The sequence below is a fragment of the Bison bison genome, unplaced genomic scaffold (genome assembly GCF_000754665.1).
Source record: "Bison bison bison isolate TAMUID 2011002044 unplaced genomic scaffold, Bison_UMD1.0 scf7180017864224, whole genome shotgun sequence".
Taxonomy (NCBI): Eukaryota; Metazoa; Chordata; class Mammalia; order Artiodactyla; family Bovidae; genus Bison; species Bison bison.
Window position 1 is genome coordinate 860075 of NW_011494796.1, and position 7607 is coordinate 867681.

A 7607-nucleotide genomic window follows, 5' to 3' on the forward strand; every position below is an offset into this window, starting at 1 on the left:
AGAATCTGCCGGCCAATGCAGGGGACACGGGTTCAATCCCTGGTTCAAGAAGATTCCACATGCCACAGAGCAACCTAGGCCAGTGTGCCGTGACCGAGATGATCATGGCTATTTTCTGTGCTCTACAACAAGAAGCTCATGTACCACAATGAAGAACACCTTCCCCTCCTGCCGAGGCAACTACAGAAAGGCTGCACACAGCAACAAAGACCCAGGGCGACCAAAAATTAATTATTTTGAAAAGAGAAGCACTTAAAAAGAAGATTCCTGAAGACCACAACCAGTGTAACTCCAATTACATGAAATATTTAGAACAGGCATCCATGGCAATAGAATATGGATTCGTGGTGGCCACCCTCTAGGGGTTAGGGAGATGAGGAGAAGTTATTTACTGGGTACAGGTTTCCATTTGGGGTGATTAAAACGTTCTGGAACTAGGTAGTGGTCATGGTTGCACAACTTTAAACACACAAAATGCCACTGAATTATTCACTTTAAAATGGTTAAACTGGGGACTTCCCTGATGGTCCAGTGGTTAGGACTCAGCACTTCCCTGCAGAGGCTGCATGTTCAGTCACTGGGATCCCACTGCCATTACCTGGTCAAAATTAATTAATTAAAAAAAATAAAATGACTAAATTTTCCACTCCTAGGTATGTATCTCTAAAGAACTAAAATCAGGGACTTGTATAGATATTTGCCTACCCATGTTTATAGCAGCATTACTTCCTGTAACGTAAAGGTAGAAACAACCCAAATGCCCAAAAATAGATGAAGAGATGAGCAAAATGTCATAAATCCACATGAAGTGAAGTGAAAGTCACTCAGTCCTGTCTGACTCTTTGTGACCCCCATAGACTATACAGCCCATGGAATTCTCCAGGCCAGAATACTGGAGTGAGTAGCCTTTCCTTCTCCAGGGAATCTTCCCAACCCAGGGATTGAGCCCAGGTCTCCCACATTGCAGGCGGATTTACCAGCTGAGCCACAAGGGAATACAGTGGAATATTATTCAGCCTTGAAAAGGAAGGAAATTCTGACTCATTACAAAATGGATGAACTCGGAGATCATTATGCCAAGTGAAATCAGTCAGTCACGAAAGGACAACTATTACACAATCTCACTTTTATGAGGTCCCGACACAAGACAAAGTCACAGATACAGATAGTAGAATCTCTGCACCATCTGCAGGATGGAGCCCACAGAAACGGATCTTCCCCATGTCACTCAAGATGACGTGGATAATCACTCAGAACACTGCCACCACACTCAGCTTTCAGCATCTGTTAGTTACCATTGGTTAATAGATACCAGGATGAAAACATTATGTGTATATTTCTGCTTAGATTTTTTACTCTGGAAAATTGAGCTCATTAATCCTACAAAGGACATTTTAAGAGTTCGTTGGAGACAGTCTTGTCCACATTTATAAATAAACAAAGAACCAAGACTCTATCTCAAGATATCATTCTACATGATGGAAACTGCATCAAAAAATCCTCTGGGCTATATTGTCAGGAAAATAAAGAACCCTAAAACACATTCCACTTGCACCCTCACCCTCTCAGTGGCCCCTGTCTCATAAAGTGACTTTCCTCAGCTGAGTTCTCAGAGACCAATTCAGCAGTGAGTCTGGGTCTTACCTGACTCCCGAGTTCTGGCGACCAGTCCTGAGTGTCAGACTTATATTTTATTCTGAGGGCACCCATGGCAAATGTCCAGGTGCTGAAAACTGAAGAAGCTGTTGTAAAGCCTCTGTTTTCTTGCATTCCTATAATTCATGAGCACAGTAGTTTGGTTGCTACAGAGCCAACAAAGACAAATTAGATACAACTTTGTCCTCAAAACTAAATGCAAGGTGTACATACAAATATTAAAAGAGGAAGAGAGGTAATGCAATTTTATCAAACATGGTGTGTATTCAAATAATACTTGACCAGCTTATCTAAATTGTAAGATATTATTTTGCAATTTATGAAACTCATTTCTTGTAATTTCTTGTACATGTTTATTACTTGTTCTTAATGCCTTTTACTTTTGGAGCCATGACTGTTGAAATCAAAAAAAGTAAAAGCCAAATGCAAAACCAAAGCACTAGACAGCGCCCCCTGGGGGTTGTGGCCTGCAGCCGCCAATGGGGCTCCCGGCCCAGCATCCCCTCCAAGGCCAGGACACTGTTCAGATGAGCGTCCCCCAGCTGGACACTCCCCCGGCCCGCCCGAGGGCACTGCTCGCTCGCCGTCACAGTCTGACCACCTTCCAGTGGACTGAGACGAAACATCACCTAACTGTGTTCCTATTTTCTCTTCTGAAGGTCAGACTTTGACTTTCTACCATTAGAAACATCCTAACATTAGCTTCTCAGTCTTTCTTCCTCCTCAGGACCCTTTGTCCGCTTCCCACAGAAGCCACAGAGGCATCTCAAGGGCCTGTGTCCTTTCCTGGAGAAAGTATCCAGAAGTTATGTCCCTGTGCAGTCCCTGAGGCAACAGTACACTCTCAGAGAGCTGTGTGGCCCAGAGTGACAGCAGCTGCCGGGAGACTGGGTCCCTGCCCTGGGGATGGGTGGCCGGGGCAGGGAACCCCATCTGGCTCAATTTATCTTCACCATGCTCCATTTACAGAACTCGTCAAACACGAAGTCACTGTCCATCTGCCTTGAAATCTTAGAACATTAGCTTGCCCACTCCAGCAGAGCATGTCTTTAAAACAGCAACTTCTCAAAGTTACTGTGGAGGCTCTGAGTCTGGAGGAGCCCTCACCACCCCCGCCCTGGAAACAGCAACGGCGAGACCTCAGTGCCCGTCCTGGCAGGAGCGGCCCCCACGCCTGCAGGCACGAGAACAAAGCGAGCGGCATCAGGCCACTCTGGGCCTGAAGGAGAGAGGCCCTGCAGCTCACGGGGACCCGGGAAACCCAGGCTCCGGAGGCACCTGGGGCCGAATATGGCACAGAGCTTGTTCTCCTCTGCAGACCAAGACTCCTCACGCAAGCCCCACGGCCCCGCCGACTGCCCCAGCGGGAGCTCCAGCACCAAGCCTGCACCCCACGCTGACCCGGTAACATCCCTGCCTGTGTTACTCTTCCTCATTTTCATTATAGATATGTCATATACATCATAAAGTAACATACGCGGTATAATGTATACACCGTGTTACATATTACATGTGTATGTCTACACATATATAACAGATACCATACATATAACATACATATTATATGTAAGTAGCCCCAGCAACTGTATTTGGACATACAGTCGTTAAAAGAGGTGACTGAGTCTAAACGAGGTCACAGGGCGGGACCCCAGTCCAACACGAACGGAGCACTTCTAAGAGGGGGAGACACTAGGCATCCGTGTGCGGGGGACCATGTGAGCACACGGAGAGACCACCATGGGTGAGCCAGGGAGAGGTCCTGTCAGCGCCTTATCTGGGACATCCAGCTCCGGATAGGACAAGAATAAATTTCTGGTGTGTGAGCCGCCCCGTCTGTGCACCATTGCGGCAGCATGAGCCGACCAGCACCTGACAATGTCCATTCCCTGACTCCCGCTGGACGGGTGCCCCCAGCCGGGAGAGCAGGAAGAGGGGGCAGCAGGGGCTAGGGGACTCAGGGCGTGGCCCCGGGAGCCTCCTGCACAGGCCAACACCCCACAAGCCGCTCTGTGCACAGGAGAAGCACCGCAGGGAAGAGAGAAATGAACCCCAGTGATACAGCAACACGGCCTCCTAAGAGCACTGATGTCAGAAGCAGCAGCTAAATGCTTTAGGACCGGCTTCTGTTTCTTCAGGTCATGGTGGATGCTATCTAGGGTGGACAAGACACGCAACCACCCTTCTGTACAGGAAAAGTCTCAGGAGTGTATACCACCCATGGGTGCCCTGTGAACTCCTGAATTTTAACCTCCACCAGGCAGGCACCTGCACTCTGCCAGCGGCCAGGGCATCCACCCGAGACACAAGGTTTAGACACTATGCATCTACCTACAGCACCTTACTGCACAAGTGGCCCGGTGCAGTGTGCCCGATGATACTCCTTCTGAGCGCAGGGGCTGCCTCATTGGCTGGCAGGATTCTGAGATGCCCCCAGACCCGCAGCCCTAGTGGGCGTGCCCTGCCGGTCCCCCGAGTCAGCTGGGGTGCCGCAGGAGTCACTCCTACACGTGCAGTGAAGGTGCCCCATCAGTGGGCTACGAGCTCATTAGCAGGGAGACCATCGAGTGGGCCTGACGGAACCATAGGACCCCTGTACACTGGACCTCAAGCAGAGATGGCGAGTCAGACGGAAAACTGCAGTGAGCAACGGAGGGGCCACGTGGCCAGAGCCAGGGGGCCACTGGCACTCAGCCAGCAAGAGCAGGGGCCAGGCCAACCAGCACCTGAGCGAAACTCCATCAAGGATCTAGTGAGCCTGGAAGAGGACCAGGCCTCAGACGAGACATGTCAGGCCAACACCCAGACCGCAGCCGGGCGAGGCCCAGGGCAGAGCACCTGGCCAGCACGCGCCTGCATCCTGCTCCCGGAAACTCTACAGCACACAGCAGAATTGTCTCCAGTTGCTGGGTTTATAGTAACTCATCACACAGCAGGAGAAAGCTAATGCAGACAATCCTGACCTTCTGCACAGAGGCAGGAGCTAGAGACGGCTCCCTGCCCAGGGGCGCAGTCCTCGCAGGGTGCAGCCAACAAGAAAACCACACTCAGCTTCAGAATACGTATACCTGAGAAAAACTCGGAGCTACCAGGGGAGCCCAAATGAGAAAAGGACGATCTCACAGGAAAAGAATGCAGAGCAAGACTGCTTAAAATCCAACCACAGAGGAAGGAGCCCAACAGAGGGTATGCATAACACATCAAAACGTGGGCAAACCTGAAAACATGTAGTCCACACCATCCCATTACAAACGCGGGGTGGGACCCTCCACGGGAATGACAAGCGTCCTTCCGATCAGCTGAGTGCCTCTCTCAGGTGTCCTGAGGGGTCTGCCCCCAAGGGTTCAAGGGCCACTGGTGGGAAACTGTGATTCTTCTGAGATGGGGTGGGGAGTGGGGGAGGGGACCGAGCTGAAACGGGGCCTGAGTCTTTTCTTCGAGGGACACACTGCCGCTGGTTTTTCTGCACCAAAGCCCTCACCTCTTGGCCTCTTGTTTGCTCAGCTGTAAAGTGAAAGTGTTAAATAATTTCCAAGATCTGTTCTATGATTAGCTTTCCTCTTCTGGGACAATCAGTTAACCCTGTTTATTATTAGTCCTGCTGAGCTTTGCAGTTCTTATCTGAGCCTTTTTTGTGCAAAACAGTACAATGCAGGGGTGAAGAAATAAGGAAATATTAAAGGGACCAGTGACAAATTTTATTTAAAGACAAGCAGTAAACAAAATTCTAAGCTCACGTCATCGTTTTTGATCTGTTGTTTAGGCTGATAATCTATTTATTTGTGCTAGTTGTGTTTTTAAGATTACTAAGAAAATAATTCCAATAAGAGGAGATAACTGAGTTACAGGATTTACAGGAATTATTTTAAGCAGTTGAAAAGCATGTTTTTGCCTGAAGATGCTTTGTTACTTTCATGTAGCTCTTTGGATTCAAGGACTCCTGCTCAGAAACGTTCTGTTAATGATTTATGCTTTGAAATGTATCAGAACTCCCACCAGTTCAGCCTCATTCATGGCCCCTCTCCAGTTGTGGTCCTGTCTCTGCAATGGCTAAGGTTTTTCAACAAATCTGACTCCATAGTGGATCTGTTGCTTTAACTTTTGTATTCTATTGCTTTTGCTTCAAGTTAACCACTAAACAGATGTTGCCTGTAAGCTTAAATGATAATGGCCCACCTCTGGAAACCCTGCTTCCCAGATAGTGAGCGTTAAGCTAAAATACCTTTGTTTAGCTCTCACAGGAAACATCCTGACTAGGCCCACCTGTGAATGACTGCAGGGAGAAAGAAACAAACACTTCCCCTCCAGAGGTTGACCAGGACCAGGAAATGTTTGACTTTACTTCCTTGTTTAGTATAAAAGAAGCCTCAAATCTAACTCAGGTTCTTTGGGGCAGGAGTCCGCCACCTTCTTGGTCTGCCCGCTTTATAAATAACAGCAATTCATTCCTCAGTTTGATGGCCTGTCCTGTGGCAAGTAGTATGAGCTTGGACTTGGTAACAATGTAGAGAAGGAATAAAACCAAACTGATAAAGTTTTTTTTAAAAGGCACTTGTAGGAATTGAGGGAACTTTACTTTGATCTTTACTGTGTTGTTTTCAAATGGATTTGCATTTAGGTTATTACAGTACCATTTTCCCTAACAGCAAAAGAATATTTTTTGTTTTTTTAAGTTGACAATAGATTCCAAATTTGAGAAACCAGTTAACATCCCTGGTGACCCACTGCCCCTCCGTCTACAGGGACAGACCGGGCTGTCACTGTCCTGCTCTCCATCCCAGCCTATGGCTTTATGAACATACGCGTCCTCCTGGCTGGAAGGAGGAGGGAGGGGAAGATGATTTCTGATTCTGCATAGCAGGTGACTCCTCCCTTGTAACACGACACGACCATTCCAGTTGGAGCCAGGAGGCAGGCTGCCCACTGTTCTAAACGTCTCCATGAAATACCCATGCCGCATGCATGGAGCCCACTTCCCAGGACATCTTACTGTTGGAGATGCCTGCCTCTTCCACTTCTCAGTAATTTAGGAAATGAATGAGAAGTCTGTAATGCTTATAACTTGGATACATATTTGACTTAATGATACATTGTCTGACTTTATGTGGCCATATCTTACAGTATACTTTCTTATGTTCAAGAAATACTGGCTTTAATTCAATTGCATATACTTTTCACAACCACACATGGGAAGTCCCCACGTCCTTTCCACCTCACCATGCCCACATGCTGCTCAGGGGCTGGCGATGGGGGTACAGGGGTAGATAAAGCACATCTCCCTCACCTCCCTTGATGTCTCCCTCCCCTAAACTTGTCTCTCCCTGAACAAGACCAACCAGTGAGGAAGTGTGTCTTGGGTTTCGATGGGCAGGAAAGAATGAGGAAGAAAAATAAGAGATGGGAGGGTTTTTAAGATTTGAGCAGATCCACTTGAAAACAAGGGATTAAAGAAGAAAGTACAATTCTCTCATTTGTATTTTTAAGTACATTTCAAGGCTGAGAGGAAGAACACTTGTTTTGATTAGGCCATCTGGGAGTGCCTCCTGGAAGAGGGGGCATCTGAATTTATCTCCTGAAGGATGAAAAAAATCTTAGGGTAACCCATACCCCACCTCAAGAGGACTACTTATATTAAAGAGTGGAATTTAGGGAGAGGATAGAAGGGCAGTGACCAAACCAAAGCTAAGGCAAGGGACAGCAAAAGAGATCATAAGACTTGGGACACAGAAACAGGAAAGAGAGATCCTGCAAGGGAGTTTCATTGTACAAGTGATGACCGGACACCACAAATGATTAGAGGAGTCAGTCACGGGGTGTCCAGGTCTCCAGCCTTGGTGTGACCAGCGACCTCACCTTGGCGTGGGCGTGCTATGGAATGGAACACAGTCCAGCTGGGAGCAATTCGGAGTCCAAGTGCTGGCAGGCATGGTGGTGTGCTGGTGGGAGATGCTCTG

At 48.0% G+C, this 7607-nt stretch overlaps 1 protein-coding gene across 1 annotated transcript in view; it reads right to left on the reverse strand.

Annotated features, from left to right (window-relative positions):
• Window positions 1–7607, reverse strand: part of ATP10A (ATPase, class V, type 10A) — a gene marked incomplete at its 5' end in the record, with an annotated part of 181888 nt that overhangs the window by 109057 nt on the left and 65224 nt on the right. The window lies entirely within an intron of this gene.